The sequence below is a fragment of the Pongo abelii genome, chromosome 17, assembly GCF_028885655.2.
Source record: "Pongo abelii isolate AG06213 chromosome 17, NHGRI_mPonAbe1-v2.0_pri, whole genome shotgun sequence".
Classification (NCBI taxonomy): Eukaryota; Metazoa; Chordata; class Mammalia; order Primates; family Hominidae; genus Pongo; species Pongo abelii.
In genome coordinates, this window is record NC_072002.2 from 90,537,250 (window position 1) to 90,554,596 (window position 17,347).

Sequence of the window (17,347 nt, forward strand, 5' to 3'; positions counted from 1 at the left end):
CTGTGGATTAAGGCAGGAAAATTGGGTGTTAATTCTAAACAGCCCTCTGAATCAACTGGGGCTGAAGACCTGGGTGAAGGTAATCTATAGTCAGTGGATTTTAGGTGGTTAACTTCAAATAATTAGGAACAACACTGAAATATTTGACCATATTTAGTGCATCTGCTGAAAATTCTTTTTGAAAACTTAAACCCTGTAGTAGGTTAAACCAGCTTTGGGCTACAGCCTGAAGCATGTGCCAATGCAACGTGGGCCCGCTAAGACCAGAGGAAGTACTAGGTGATAGAAAACAAAATGAATTCTGTGACTCTTACCTTCCCCACTCCTCCCTCCTTTTCCTCCCTTCCCTCATTCGAGGTTTAGATGTCCTGTTTCCTATAAACTCTCACACGCCCTGGTTTTTGACTAAAGCATTTGTGATCAGACGAGGACATGGATAACTAATGAGAAGCCTCGTCAGCCACGCAGCAGAGGAGCAGTGGTGAGATCACTCCTGAGTGTGCGTGCTGTGCTTAGCATAGCAGTGCAGCATCATAACTGTATGTAGGTGTTTAACAATGCCACTTGGTGATTTTTATGATGTCATGCCACAGTCTTCTTATGTCAGTTGGGCTCCTCCCACACCTATTATGAGGCATGAGAATGAAAGATCCCACAGTTTATGGGCTGAGTTGCAGTAGATGATTCGTAGGATTAAGATTAATCAGTGGCCTCTGATTAGAGTCTTAGTTAAATGAATCTGCTCCCTCCGTGGGTCTTCTGTATTTAGAGACTTGGTCCAGGTTATCCTGTTAACCCGCTTTATTAGAGAATCTTATTGCTTTATTTATGGGATTGTGAGAGCCCAAAGGTTTATACTTTCAGCTGCTGCTGCTATTTTGCCCCTAAAAATAGAGAGTAAGCCGTATTTTTTTTCTTTGGAAGAAAATGTTTTCTTTAAACTGTCATAGAAAAGGAGACTTTTCAAGCACACAGAAGTTATCTCAACTTTGGACTTGTGAAGAGAGCTGTCTGCATACATGCATCTGGAATGAATAGGCATGATTCCTTCCCTCTGAGGGGTCTGCGGTATCCCAGTCAGTGCAGAGGAGTTCAGGACGCCAGTTCGATGCCTCTGAAGGAAGAACCAGCATCATCCCTGGAAACATAGATTGTTGGTTGGTAGAGGTTATTGCTAAATTCAAAGAGTGTGCATCAGACACTAAAGCTGGTCCTTTCATGAAGTGGGGTTTGGAGGCTGCACATTGCCAGAAAGAACCTGGCTTGCATCCCTTCCCTCTTCGTCACTCCCTGGCTTTTGGAGCCTCTTCATTAGGCTTGCTTGTGAAGTGTGTCCCTGCGCTCGGTTTCTCTTTCTGGATCTCAGTCCACCTCGGATTGTCTGGTCCTTACTGTGAGCTTCACGCCTGACTCCGTTTTCTGAGTTCTGCTATCTAGTTCCAGCTCCAAGTCTCAAGTTCCCATGCAGGCCTCAGGCACACACAGACACATGTTCACTGTGGGGAGGACTCCGCCCCGCCTCTGTGGCAGCTGTGCTGTGAGGCCATTAAGAAGCCATGCACTATATCAGCAGCGTTCTGTTCCCCCAGACTCTCAGATCCTGTGTGCCTCTCTCTGCACTATGACCCTGTTTGTGGGACCCCACTTTGGCTGTTTTGTCTTTTTGTTCTCTTCTCTTCCTCTTGAAAAGTGGACTCCCTTGGAGCTGTTCTTGACTGTCGTGTGATGTTGTCTACATTCCCTTTTGTGTTTTATTCACTAACTTCAAATCCCTGATCATCTGCCTGCAGACCACTCATAGAGCTTCTCCTAGTCAGCCTCACTGGCATCCCCAAACACTCCATTTGCCTGGCCAACCTCCAGCTCCACCTTTTTGTAATTTCCCTGCTCCTGTGAATGGTATCACTAGCCATCTAGTTAGCCGCTGTCATTGTTAGCCATCTCCTTCCTCCCACCCCTGGTGGTTCTGGCTTCATGTACCCTTCCCACCCCCCTTTAATATCTCAGAGTTCTGCGCTAATCTGGACCCTCATGCTGCTGGAGGGCACGCACGGCTGCACTGGTCACTCAGCAGCCCAGCTATCTCCATAGCATGGCGTAACGCCCATGTCTAAATCATGTTACTCTCATGCTCAGCCAATCCTCAGACCTTCAAGAGGTGCTCACAGGTTGCAAAAGGAAGCCCAAACATTTCAAAGTATTGGCCATGCCCCATATTCCCCATCCTAATCTACTTGTAGCTGCACCAAACCCTTCACCTTATACAGCCTCCCTCTGGTCCTGGGGACTGTCTCTTAATGTTGCCCCTTTTGTGTCCTTTGCTTATGTGAGTCCTTCTCTCTGGGACACTCAACTCTTCTGACCAAATCCCAGCTCAAACACAGTCTCCTTCAAGAAGGCTTTCTTGGTCTCTGAGGAGACCCTTCTTTCTCTGGGCTTACCCAGCCCACCCGCTAAGTTGAGTATCCTGGAGGCACTTGCCCCGGCCTCTAGGTGCCCAGGAGTGATTTGTGTTCTTAGAAGCCTCATTTTCCTTTCAACTCTAAGTCCATTGAGTCAAGAACCTTGTCTTCTTAATGTATGTATCTTTCACTTACTGTATGAGCTTGCTTTACTATGGTAAGCCCTGAAAAATGATTGATTTCTTCTTGTTGGGAGAAAGACTGCCTGGCTTCCATGAGGGGGGTTTTATATGTATTACATACTCTGCAAAAATCCTTATTGAGAGTTTTCTCCTGTTTTAAATCAGACTCCAATTTGTGGATTAAAATTAGGAGGTGACATGAAAGAATTTACAAAACATGGTTCTTCTTTGGTCATCATTTTTTGAGTGGTATTTTTTCTTAATTCCATGTACATCTATCTCTTTTGTTGTTTTAAGACCTTGAACTGGGGCAAGCCCTTGATAGTTTCTTTAAGGAGAAAAGAGAAACACATAAATTTGAAAATTCTGGTAGCTAAAATGCTTCGAAAGTTAAGCTAATAGAATTAGCTCAAGAGAAATTATAATAACCTAAGTATTCTCCAGTTAAGCATAATTTGCATAATCCCAGAATGGAATATGTCTGAACTTTCAGGAAAAAACTAATAAGATCAGCATTTATTGTTTTATTTTTTATTGCTTCTGAAAAATTGTATGGGTATTGCTTTGTATGAATAGGTCTCCATGAGTATATTATGATCAAAATTCAAAGCCATCATAAATTAAATGTGGTTTTTTTTCCTGCTTTGGTATACAAGACTTTCCATTAAGCTAGCCTCATATAATATACCTTGGATGTGTTCAAGAAAGCCCTGTAAATTATGGTAAGTATTTAAAATGGTAAGTAGACATTGGAAAAGGCCACATTAGGATTAATGAATGAAGGAGTTGATACTGAAAATGCACTTGTAAACAAATAACATAAAAAGTAAAGATGACACACTGTTAGGTTAGAGTTACAAGTAGAGTATGACACTAAGTTGCAGGGTGGCAACAGAGTGTTCATGGAACTTCAGTTTCTTTGCAGGAGCATTTCTAATTTCTGTCTAGCAAAATCTTCCCAGTTTCATCCAGTCTGAGTTCCATCCTGAGGCTTTTCCTGTGCCTTTCTTTCAGATATGGGAAGTGCCTGAGATTTCCTTCCTTAGCAGTCAATCCCCTTCCTGCCAGCATTTGGAGGACTATTCACCCAACAGTAGGGGACTGATAGAAGGTGGAGCTGGCTTTGTCATAGAGATTGCATTTTCTCTCAGCAGCCCAGGACTAAATGATCTGGGGAAGGAAGAGGACGCAGGAGTCATGTTACTTGTGACAAAATGGAAGCACTAAGCAAGAAATGCACACACAGGCTGGGGTGCACTTTAAATACATGCGCTCATCTGCCTCCAGGAAGGTTTGGGGCAGTGAACCGCACTTTGAGGAAAACATAAAAAGAGGACAGTGCATATTTGGACTGTTATTTAAAAATTTGTGTGGCTTTGACAGAATAGAGTGGAGACACTTGGAAAAGTATCTCGGGTATATTTAAAGTTTTGGCACAAAGTTCAGTTAACACTCTCCTTAGGCATATAGACTTGCAGCTATATAAACTCAGCTTTCCTAAATTATCTATACATATATATGAATATGCATATGTTATATGATGAGAGAGATTTCCTTCAGAGATGTTCATTTTTTCTAACACCCAAGTTTGCATAGCCCCAATTATGTGATTTGCAATACCTGTTAGATTTCCCATTTGCTAAGGAAGATGACTTCAGCTTGAACCACTAGAAATATGCTTTTAGAATTTATGCAGAGATGCTTCACTCAGGTAAGTGGTAAGTAGAAATTCAAGAAATTCAAGGCTGGATTCTATGTCATAGAAAGAATAATAATGTGGATGGAAAGTTTACAGTGTTATGTAAAATACTGACAGGAAGCCTGAAGCTCTAAGAAACCATGAGAATTTCTATATTTAAAAAGATGATTAGAGAGGCTCTGCTTCTGATAATAGTGGAGAAGCTTGCCCCAGAATAACCTTCCCACAGATAACAATGACAAAGTCTGGACAAGATGTAAAAACCAACTGTTCAAAAGCATTGGAGAATGATGAAAGGCAGGCAGCAACTGGGGAGGCAACCCTCGAAAGATGGGGATTCACTGGGTATCATTTGCATTTCTTCTCCTTTTTTTTTTGCTTGCCTTAAGGTACTCCCCAAACTTCTTGGGTTCTGCCCCTGCACAGCATGGGTAGAACCCAAGAAGATCTTTGTACCCTTATCTGCTTGAGAAGTCACCGGGCATAGTTTGAAGCTCATGGCAGCTAGAAAGTGGAGGGGGAATTCCAGAAGTCAGGGGTACACAAAGGATAGCAACGAAATCTGTGCATGTGCTTTTTCCTGCCCCTGGGTAACCACTGGACTGCATGTGCATTGGGAAGCCCCCACATTTCCCTGCGAAAAGCAACAGCTGCAAGGCTAGAGACTCAGCAGTGTCCCCCCCTGCCCACTGCAAGGAGGACAGTTTGGAGTTTTTCAGTCAAGTTAAGTGGCTGCTAGAGCAAAAACTAATGTGCTTTAGAAGAACATAACAGAATCCAAAGTCTCTAGAGTATGCATCCACAGTGTGTAGTCTAATAAGAAATGATTACACATGCACAGGAACCAGAAGATTTTACCCACAGCCAAGAGAAATGGACGTTGATTTGATCTAGATGTTGGATTTAGCAGTCAAGGACTTTTAAAACAACGTTTATAAGTATATTCAAGGACTTAAGGGAAAACGTGGTGATTATAAGTGGACAGACCAGGAATCTCAGCAGAGAAATAGAAGTTATAAAAATAGATGGAAATTCTAAAATGGAAAAGTGCAGTGTTGAAATACAAATGATTTCTGGATGGATCAAAGCAGTGATGGAATGAGAAAGTCAGCAATAGATCCTAAAAGCAGTGGGTGAAAGTTAAACGAGGAATAGGTCTCAAATTATGTCCCCGTAAATTACTTGTTAATTACAAATGGAAAAGTAGAACCTCACAGTTCAGAAACCTGGTGAATTAATTTTAAATAAGTGATCCAAGCTAATGTCACTAATATTGGGACAGTGACATCCTGGGCTTCTCATGTGTTGCAATGAGAAGGATGCATTTCTGCGTAATTCCTGCCATAGTGCAGAACCGGAATCTAGTCACAAGGAAACCTCAGCAACCCCCAGAGAAGAGACATCTACAGAGTAAGTGGCCTGTACTTTTCACAATGTTAAGATGAAGAAAGACAGAGGCTGAGCAACAGTTCCAGATGCAAAGAGATGAAGTAGACATGATAAGCAGATGCATGTGGGATCTGGCCCGTTCCTGGGCTGGAGGGGGCAGTTTTAAGGACACCACTGGGGCAGTTGACACAATTTGTGTCTAGGCTGTGGATTAGATAATCGTATTGTTTCTATGTGAAAATGTTCTGCTTTGGATAATTGTACTTTGGCCATATAAGAGAAAGCCCTTGTTCTTCTTGAATGCACACTCAGGTATTTAGGGGTAAATGAACCCAAGGTTGCCAAATTACTTTCATTTCCATTTCTTTCCCTTTCTGTCTCTGTCTCTGTCTCTCTCTCCCTGTCTCTTTCTTTCAACTGATAAAGCAAATGTATAGCAAAATTTAAACTGGTGAATCTGGGTAAATAACAATGAATGGGCCCCGGGTGGCTCACGCCTATAATCCCAGCACTTTGGGAGGCCAGCACGGGTGGATCACGAGGTCAGGAGTTCAAGACCAGCCTGGCCAATATGGTGAAACCCCGTCTCTACTAAAAATACAAAAATTAGCTGGGTGTGGTGGTATGTGCCTGTAGTCCCAGCTACTCGGGAGGCTGAGGCAGAAGAATCACTTGAACGTGGGAGGCAGAGTTTGCAGTGAGCTGAGATTGTGCCACTGCACCCCAGCCTGGGTGACAGAGAAAGACTCTGTCTAAAATAAATAAATAAAAAATAACATTGAATGTTTCTTGTGTTGTTGCAAATTTTCTATAAATTTGCATTCATATTAAAATTAAAATGTTATAAATAGGCATAAATCAATAATTGATCTTTTTTTGAGCTCCTTCATTGCTAAAACCAATGACTTCCAAGTTTGTCTTCTTCTCACCCACTATTTTGACACAATGAAGTCCTTTCTTGACAATTTATCTGACTTCGGCTTAGGAATCACCTTGTCTTTCAAAATTGTTCTCACATTATTTGAAAAAATATTTTTTACTCTTTTGTCTTGTGGATCCTCTCTTAGTCCCCTCCCATCTACTTAATTTAGGAAATTAACTGGAATTACCTAAAAAAATTGTGAATGAATGAATTTTGAAGTACTTGAAAATCACAGTTTGCTCTGAACCATTCAAAATAAAAATATTTACATATAAAATTTTTAAAAAGTGAGATATAGGTCTCCATATTATGAATGCTAAATTCTTTCTCTTTGCACTTCATCTTCCTCCATTTCTCCCCTTCTATACTCGATTGGCATGTGACTATCTCACTTCTACCAACTGCATCAGGTATTGAGGGGCATTAATTTATTTGAAGTGTGTAAAGTCATTCTGCTAATAAGTAACAAGTACCTCTAGTAGTTGGCACAAAAGGCACCAGTAATGAAGATTAACAGTTTGCATCAAAGCTATTCATAGACCTTCCTTGACACCAGTGAGCACCTGAGGCTCTGCTGTCCTTTTCTGGATGCTCCTCTGGCCCTGGATCATCAATGCCACAAGATAAAATGTACTCACACAGTGAATATGCATTCTGTGTCTTCTTACACATGCTAGGCTCCAGGGATTCAGCAGAGAACACAATGGAAAAATATCTTCATCCTTACGGAATTTCTATTTAATGAGAGAGCCAAACAATAAAAAAATAAAGAATAGGTTAGGTGGTCCACCATGGGGAACAGTTTGGAGATTCTTTGAAAAACTAAAAATAGAGCTACCATATGATCCAGTGATCCCACTGCTAGGGATCCACCCAAAAGAAAGGAAATCAGTATATTGAAGAGATATCTGCACTCCTATGTTTATTGCAGCACTATTCACAAAAGCCAAGATTTGGAAGTAACCTAAGTGTCCATCAACAGATGAATACATAAAAAAAATGTGGTACATATACACAATGGAGTACTATTCAGCCATGAAAAAGAATGAGATTCAGTCATTTGCAACAGCTTGGATAGAACTGGATGTCATTATGTTAAGTGAAATCAGCCAGGCACAGAAAGACACGCATCACATGTTCTCACTTATTTGTGGGAGCTAAAAATCGAAACAATTGAATTCAAGGAGATAGAGACTAGAAGGATGGTTACTGGAGGCTGGAAAGGGTAATGGGGGAGGGGAAGGGGGGAGGTGGGGATGGTTAATGGGCACAAAAAAAATTAGAAAGAATGAGTAAGACATGCTATTCAATAGCACAACAGGGTGACTATAGTCAACAATAATAGTACATTTAAAAATAATTTAAAAACTATAATTGGATTGTCTGTAACACAAAGGATAAATGCATTGCATGCCAGTATCAGAACATCTCATGTGCCCCATAAATATATACACCTAGTATGTACCCACAAAAATTAAACGTTGACTAGGTTAGAGAGCGGTAGGTACTCAGGAGAAAAACAAGACAGGAAAGGAGCATAAAACAACACTGGTAAGGAAGTGGGCACATTTGAGAGTTGTCAGGGAGTGTGACCTTGAAGTGAAAGTATGAAGGCGAAGAGAAACGGGCCACGTGGAAGGCCAGGTAACAAACAGCAAGAGCAGAGGTTCCTGAGTAGGAGGCTGCCCGACTTGGTCAAAACCAGCCAGGAGGTGAGTGTGGGGAGGGGTGGAGATGTGAGTGGAGCAGTGAGACCTCGGCGGTCATAGAGGTACTCAATATTTTCTTTGGATGAGATGGGAAGCCAGCGGGGGTTCTGCAGCAGAGGAATGGCATGATCTGACACAGGAGAGTAAACGAGAGAGATTTGTGGGAGGAAGCAGGGAGAATGTCACGAAGCCACCGCCAGGATCTGGGCCACAATGTTGGTGGCTTGGACCAGGGTAGGAGAGATGCAAGTGGTGAGAAGTGGTTGGGCTCTATGTGTATTTTGAAGGAAGAGTAAACAAGATCTGTGGATTGACTCAATGCACATTGGGAGTGAAAGAGAGGAGCCAAGGAGGATAGTAAGGTGCTTGGCCTGAGTAACTGCAAGAATGAAGTTGCCATTTGCTGCGATAGGGAAGGCTGTGAGGGAGGATACCAGGAGCTCAGCTGGGGAAATGTGAAGCTTGAAAGCCTATTAAATATCCCCATGAGATGTCAAGGCCATAGTTTTATTTTTAAGTCTTGAGTTTAGAGTAGTGAATCAGGCTGAAGATACGCGTTTGGGAGACATCAGCATATAAACACTACTTAAAGATATGAGACTGTAGGAGATGGTTGAGTGGGCAGGTCTCAGTAGAAAGGAGAAGACTCAGAGACTGAGGTCTGAGCAGGCGAATGGTGATCATGCTGCCCACTTACCAGCAGTGTTCATGGGGACATCTAGGCCAAGGGGTGGGGAGAGCAACCAGGAAAAGGGAGCAGATTTGAATCACTGCCTCTGGCTGAGACAGACTCCATCCTAATTGCAGGCACCTGGAGCTGACTTTTCAAGACTGCTCCTATCGCAAGGACTGGAGTCCAAAAACACTGGAGTCAAAAATATTAAGCTGATCCCTGGGCACCACTCTTGTATTTCTAGATAGAGGTGCCCCCCGAGCAGGTGAAAGCATTAGAGAGAGATGGGAGGGCATTTGAGTTGTCAACAGGGAAATCCCCTAATCGTCTACAGTTCCCAAATAGAGCCTCTCTGGAGGTCGCCCAGGCAAACAACAGCTGCCAGAGGTGATCCGCTTAGTCACTGAGCAACCCAGTTCAGGGTCCTGCTAAGGGCTCACCCACGTTGAGAATAATTTTAGAGTTTGCCAGTTTTCTTGGGAGTCTGGATGTTGGCTCACAATTTTGGCATGTGAATGTCTGTCTGCAGATGTTCATCTGTCTCCCTTAACCTTCACAGTGAAACAAATATACACAGATGCAAGATACAATGTGAAGTACTCAACAGGTTAAGTTAAAAATGTTCCCTGACACTCTGCAGGCACAGACACTAACTGTGTTTTTCCACCTAAGCAGGTATCTGAATTGCTGGGACAAATGCACTGAACATTGCCTTCACCTTCAGCGTCGCCTTCATTCTGCCCCTGTTGAACTAGGCTAGCATTAGTCTCACCAGGGAACTGGGAAAGTAAGTAACTGGGCAAGAAGGGAAAGTGAAATTCAGGGTTGAACATCCTTGTTTTATTGATGGCATGCATCCCCAAGTGTCCTATTATCCCCTGAGCAGCCTTGCGTACATGCTAAACAGAAGTGGCTGTCCTGGGGGTAATGGATGGTCCCCTGGGACTTTCTCCAGAAGAAAACTGCCCTTATATGGGCATCAGCTGCTCTCAAGAGGGATGGAACTTTATTCATGTTCTTCCGTCATAAACCTGGGCTCAAATGAGAACCCAGCTACCCATCCTGGAAAAAAAATAACTGTTTTTTTGCTTTGCATTTTAGGAATCTCTCCGTGAGCAAAGACCTTGATCAATTCAGAGGCTGGTGAGTTTCCTGGGTTCTTGCTGATGAGGCTAACTGCATTCAATTCCAAGGCCAGTTAGCTTGGGTCTGTTCTAAGGATGCTGTCAACATTCTTATCCTATGGGAACGCTTTGAATCTTGTGGGTTGTTGGTCACAAATGGTGACAACGGTTCTTTATACCGCTTCATGTCGCAGGGGAAAATGTGTGTGTCTTGGACTCCAAGGGTGGCAGCATCCCCCCACCCCCACCCCAGAGAAAGCAGCCCGTTTGTTCTGATGAATGCTCCTCAGGACTTCCAGGAAAGTGTTCTGCTGGAGGAGTAATAGGAATGGTGGCACTGCTAACATTGACACAGGTCTCACTCCAGGTCGTTTTTAAGGAGCTTACTCACTCTTTCAGACAGGTTATTGCAGATTTGTCTGTTGTGAAACCTTTCTACATATTCCCTCCATTTATCCTGAATATTTGTCCATCCAAGAGGCACGTCCCTCCACAATTCTGTGCCTTTTTAGTAATTCAAATATCAGCCTTGGTAAGCGATTTAGTTTGAAATCACCATTCCCCAGAACCTTTAGGGGATCTCAAGGTAGAATGAGCCAATGAGTGATAGAACTGATTAGGTAAAAACTGGACTTCCACGGCTCATTACACGCGAGGAAATCATTCAGTATAGGGCGGGAGGCTGGTAGGGTGGGATCCTGCTGAATCCTAGAAGGCTCCTATCACTTTCAGCAAGTGTCTTTTCTCATTTGTTTGTGTCTAATCTCAGGATATGTTCTGGTCTCTGGCTTCTTCATAACCATTGGTCTAAATTCCTTAAAATACAATCTTTTCTCTTCCTTTGGTGTTCAAAAGTGTGAAGCAGGTAGCTCTAAAGGAATTCAAGTCGCCACCATAAATCTTGAGTGATTTTAGAAAGATATATAATACTCCTAAATGATGACATATTTCCAGAAGATCAGTAAAACATTTCTGAGTGATAAATGTTTGGACAGTTGTGTCTCTGCAGCGAACCTAAGGGGGAACATCAAGCAAGCACAGTATTTTATGAGTATTATTGGTCATATCTTTTGTTTTTAATCTGCCAAAAATGCAACTAAAGAGGCTGGCCACACAGAAAACTGGTCTACTTTATACCAGGTCTGGCTGGGAAAAGCTCTGGGATTTTTGATTTGCCATCAGAACAAAAGCCTGGTGTGAGACCAGTGTGGGAGGTGTGGCGAGGGAGGGATGGAGGGTTGCAGCGAGGAGTTCAGTGTCTGGAGAGTAGATGACAGCCTTGGTTCCAGCATTTAAAAGCAATTACAGATCTGTGTGTGTGTGTGTGTGTGTGTGTAGATTTATTCACAAAGTCTGTGCTGTACATTAACTAAATTTGTAGTTTTAATCACTGATAGAAAAAACAAAACGTACACACACAGAGCCACGAATTACCCAAAGCGGCAGGTCATTTTCTGTCAATCCCCAGAGACCTTCGTCTGTGAGTGCTGGTGTGGGGAGGAGGCGGCAGGAGACTGCTGCAGCTGTTAACAAAAGTCAGCAACAATGGAAACACCATTCTGATAGGTGAGCTGGGAAATGCAATTATAGCTAGTTAGAATTATGCATTTATTTGGCTTCCTGGGCAAAGTATCACAATGCTAGGATAGGAGGGAGACTGCATTGGCTACACTGATGGAACTGAGAAGGAAGGAAGGTTTTCTCCCCTCCAGTGGGATCGAATGGAACGCGTATGGCTCACTCTCAGCCGGAGGGGAGGCTGCACCAGTGCATAGCGCATCGGGCAGAGCTACTTTGAGGCATGTGATGCTACTTTCAACCTTATGTGGACCTTTGGTAACAGCATTCTGAAGACGAGGAGCATTGTAGCTGACTTACATGCTGTTGAAAGGTCCTGAGGAGTTGCAGAAGCCTCCAGAATTAAGAATTGTGTCTGTAAAACCACATTTGTGTGGAATGTTCCTACATTTTCTTGCAGTGAGTTATCTGCTTTTGCAATTTGGTCACCAGCTCTCCCACTGCCACAATGGCCTCTGCACAAACAAGCCTCACCCTATGAAAAAGTGATCAAAAGTAAACCCACAGGGAAGTTGTTGGAAGTAGAACCATATTATACCAAAAATGGAAAAACGATTTTCCTTGAAAACCACATAGGAAAAGCTTCATAAATCATAAAGGTCTAGCAATACACCTCCTGGATTTAAATATCAGTGCAATTACATTTTGTTATATGCAACTTTGCTACTCACTTATTATTTTACACACTCCAACAGAATAATTTCCCGTGGAGAAAACTGAGTCATTGAAATGTTCTGCTTTCCCAGAATGCCAAGGAACACATCCGTGCATGTTGTCAGACATATTCCACAGGAGCCAGTTGGGGGAGCTTCATGTTGGACCCAGCAGCAGGGCAAGCAATGTGTGGCATGTGTCTTGGTGCACGCAGTGGGTGGGGATGGGCCCAGGAGGCCGGCAAGGACAAGTTTCTGAGGTTACACATTTAAAATGTCTCAGGAGTCCCAATTTAATATTGTTTAGTAACAAATGACCTATTAAGATCTTCCCTGTAAATTTAGAATAACCAACCACCAGGATTTTTCCGCCACTTCATTCCCATGACTGGTCTCCCACATTTTCCAGTGCCAACTTCAAATCATCATCTGGCCACGTCAGGACCCAGAGACCAGCAGAGTTCTGGTCATGTGGGTTCTGTTTTGAACTAGCTCCTACTTTCCCAAAGTGAATTTACTTTAATGAGATATTAATAATAATCGAACGGGCACTGTCCCTTTCATGGGAATCAAGGGAACTGGTTTCAAGGTGGAACTTTTTCTCCAGTGTCCAGTTTCAAGGAAGCTACGTCCAGCATGGCGAAGTTTGCTGGATTTATTAAGGAGAATTGTCCTATGCCTGCTTGGGCTGGCTGAGCTGTTATATTGTCTGTTTGAGGTCAAGGGCTGGTTTGCCATCTAATGTGAATTATGCATTTGCTCTCGATTTCAAGGGTGTAGGAAGAAGGAAGGTCATCCTTCATTCTATATCCTGCCATTCAGTGAACTGCAGGAATAGCTCTTGCTGTGGAAATTAATAATTGTAGAATTAAACGTGGTTCCCAGGAAAACTAAACCCCACATGCATCAAAGGTTCCGAGAAGTTTTCCTGCAATTTAGTCCAACAGCATACAGGTTTTCTGAATCTCCATTCAGCTATTTTGAAATGCTGGCTTTAAAGGTCCCCTGAGTCCTATATCGCACCCGTGATTATAAAAATATTTAAAGCCACAGAAAGAATATATAGCTGTTCAGACACATGTGCTGATTTATTGTATACCATGGTTTGATACAAACTGGAAGGCAAGCTTTCAGGCTGACAAGAGCATCAGAGTAGCAGGATTCAATCCATATATTACGGTACCAGCCCCGGAACAGGAGCAGCCTAGAGGAAGTCTATAATATAGGGTTTCTGAAACCTCCTCCGTATAACCAGGAGACAACATAAAAAGTTACATGACTATTTATGTGACATGGAGTCGTATTAGTAGTGACGTGCCCACATAAATAGTATTGTGAATTTTTGGAATATGGAAATTAAAGAAAAATATTTCAAACCTAAGCTGTGTATTATGAAAAATAACAAATCTTCCCAAATGCCATAAAAAATAGAGGTGGAAGGAAAGACAAAGGGCTAGAAGTCTATGAGTATTCTTTCTTGACAAAAATTTAATTTTCTAAAAAATCTCATAATTGTATAAATAGTAAATAAACATTTATGAAAGGAAGATATCTGGGTTTCTTTTTGTTTTTTGTGAATGTCACCCACAATTTTTGTGGTCATATTGAAAGGTTAAACTACAAAGTCTGCATGCTTATTTCTTAAAGCGTTTCCCTACTGCTTTCCTGTGTGGAATCTCGGTCTGTAAAGCCCTCCATGTTCTTGTAGTGTCCATTTCTTCAGCTCACCTCATGCCCCTCTGCCTTTGCTCCCAGTTCTTTGGGAGGCTAAAGTGGGCAGATTGCTAGAGCCCAGGAGTGTGAGACCAGCCTGGGCAACATAGTGAAACCTCGTCTTTACAAAATATACAAAAGTTAGCCAGGCATGGTGGCAGGCACTTGTAGTCCCAGATACTCTGGAGGCTGAGGTGGGAGGATCGCTTGAGCCCAGGGAGGTCGAGGCTGCACATCTAGCATGGGCTTTGTTCTGCTTCTGAAACTTGTCAAGCCTGTTGCAGCTGTGGTCTTTTGTGCTTCCTGTCTCTGTCTGGATGTTCTGACCTCAGATTTCCTCATGTCTTTCTTCTTTTGTCCTCCAAGCAGCCTCCCCACCCTAGTGCAGTACCCCAGCCCTTTCCTATTTCACCTCTGGACTTTCCTCATATTAAGAGGTAACCAGCAGTTTCCTTCTCCCGCATGACCCCGATATAATGCCAGTTGCCTTTTGCAAATGAGTTTCCTCCCAATAGGAAGACGCGGAAGTACACAAGGACAGAGAGAAGGAATGGAGAATTCCTATGGTATTTGAATTGCTTTAACAATAACCCAAAGAACAGTGCCAGATACATAGAAAATATATGGTCCATTCATGGATTATGAGTTAATAAATGAATGACATTATACAGTAAATGAATAAACACGTCTACCGCTAGGGAATACAAGGCTGTATTATGAAGAGTGCCTAGAAGCTTATTCTAATAATAAGTTTAATAAAAATCAATCATAAATAGCTACAATCGAATATGTAGAGTAGAAATAATTATTTCATAAACAATATAACTGTATTGCGAATGTTCCTGTCACTGTATGTGAAACCTTCAGAAAGCCTTAATTTGTTGACAGTGATCAGAAATTGATGTTAAATATATTTATGGGAAGTGCTCAAGTGTAGCAGTTTAATTACAGACACATTATACAGAGTTGGATACTTTCATCTGTAGTATGGTACCTGCTTGGGCAGGAGTGAGAGCAGTATGAAATGAATCCATTGTTAACTACTTATGAACTGGTACACTTAAATATTTGAATGTCTGGCTACTTTATATAAAGCCTGAGAAGTGATTTTAAAACATTACAAATAAGTTTCTGGCTGGGTGTGGTGGCTCACAACTATAATCCCAGCACTTTGGGAGACCAAGGTGAGTGGATCTCTTGAGCCCAGAAGTTTGAGAAAAGCCTGGGCAACATGGTGAAAGCCCATCTACAAAAATTATCCAGGTGTGGTGGTGTGTGCTTGTAATCCCAGCCACTCTGGAGGCTGACGTGGGAGGATCACTTGAGCCCAGGCATGTCAAGGCTGCAGTGAGCCATGACTGCACTCTAGCTTGCATGACAGAGTAAGACCCTGTCTAAACAAACAAAACAAAACACACAAACAAACAAACAAAAAAACAAAAAGAAAAAGAAAAACAAGTTTCTATTTCAAAAACCCATCAGCAGATTGTTTTTGGAGATGAGGTTATAAATTGTCCAAGTATATTTAAACCAGTTTATGCCACTTATCCTTTTTACTATAATTAGGTTATATAATAAAATACCATATGAATCAAATAAAGTTATTGTTTTTATGAAAAGTTGACTTCTTTGAAAAGACTTAACAAAGTCAAGTTGATAAATTGCTGATGACTTAATTATGAACAAGAAAGCAGTAACGTTTGGGGAAAAAGCCTGAAAAGTCTAGGATTCTGCACTTAAATTGCTCCCTCTTTCTGCTTTAAAAGAATAAGAAGAAAACACAGTGGATGAACTAGGGATGTGGTTTATACAAAAAAAAAAGGAAATCATTGATACATCCAGCCTCAAAAAGAAGCATTCATCTTCATTGGTTAAAGAGTATGAGTATATATTTATAAGTTTTGATTAAACTTTTAAGCTTTAAAGCTGTTTAGGTTACCTAGTATTGTAATAGTTTTCCTCTTTACCCAACTTTCTCTAATGACCTTGTTGTATCTGATAACAAGATTTCGACTGCGTTTTGATAGAGGAACAGGCTTGATAAAAAAAAATTTGAGCATGTCTTTTGAGTAAAAGCATTTTGTTAACTAGAACAAAAAAATCTAGATTATTTATGTTTTATGCCATTTAGTTATTAAGGCTGATCATTTAAGTTGGCTTGCTTTGACAAAGCCTCCAATGGCAAAGAATAAAATATAATGAATTGGAACAAGTTTTTGTTTTTTTTTGGAAAAAAAAACACTCAAATTGATGTGTAATTTCCTAACTAGCATGACTGGATACTAAGTGCTGAGGACAATATCTTCAAAATTGTGAGGAAAGAAAATTTGAACTTAAAATATCATACAAGTAAAAGCAGTAATTAAGAATGAAAGTAAAAAATACTTTCCAATTATAAAAGACTCAAAAAGTTTATTTTATCTTTAAAAATTACTCCAATAATATTCCCCCAAAAATTGAAAGTGGAGGGGAGAGAAGACAGGTGGAAGCTAGGTGAATACATTGAATGCCTCATCTTTCATTACAGAAGTAACTTGATAAACTCTAAAATGGACAAATCAGCAGTTTATACCCTCTTGTATTATTAGGCACTGCAACCACACCTATTTCATTATTGCTATAATGAAATTTAATATGATAAGGAACATGTTTTAAAGTACAGCAATATCTTAAAGTTATATGGTGACCTATGGTTTAGAAAGAAATTATACCTACATTATAAAAGTTATTTCCAGCTTTTTCTAACCCATCATTCCAAAAGCTGAATAAAGCAGAAAAGAGAATAAGATTGCTCACAAAAGAACTGAAAACTGTAGAATCTGATTTTAAGATGTTTCCTTTTGTAAATGTTAATATTGGAAAGTGTATCTAATAAGATGTTATTAACAGTTCTTCGAATTTATCTTTCAGCTTACTAACAATTTTAAAGGCAACTTTAAGAAAAAAATCCACAAAATTATGAAAGTTTAGGCACCAAAAGTGAATCTTTATTTAGAAAGAATAGAAATCACAAAAATTACAACTTTATAAGATTTGTGAGACTTGAGGATTATAATTTTGAGTCTTATTTTAAGGCAAAGGAAATACATTTATGGATACAAAATTAAGTAAGAGACCTAGAAAGGGACTCATGAAAATGAAAACGAGGGCCTCAAAACTTACGCTTCGTGAACTTCATGGTTCATGGACCTTGGCCTCATATCCAGTTCATAATTATGGGTGCTGGGCCTGCATCAACAGAGGCAAGTAATGTATCCTTAAAAGTCATTGGACATGGAGAGAGTTAGTAGTAACTTATACTTG

The 17,347-nt window shown here is 41.1% G+C and overlaps 1 long non-coding RNA gene across 1 annotated transcript; it reads left to right on the forward strand.

The window, feature by feature from the left end:
* Positions 1-7,977: 7,977 nt before the first annotated feature.
* On the forward strand, positions 7,978-15,434 carry LOC129051637 (uncharacterized). The gene is made up of 3 exons (XR_008516035.2): positions 7,978-9,763; positions 10,078-10,119; positions 11,569-15,434. It is a non-coding gene; the product is annotated as an uncharacterized LOC129051637 (long non-coding RNA).
* The last annotated feature ends 1,913 nt before the right edge of the window (positions 15,435-17,347 follow it).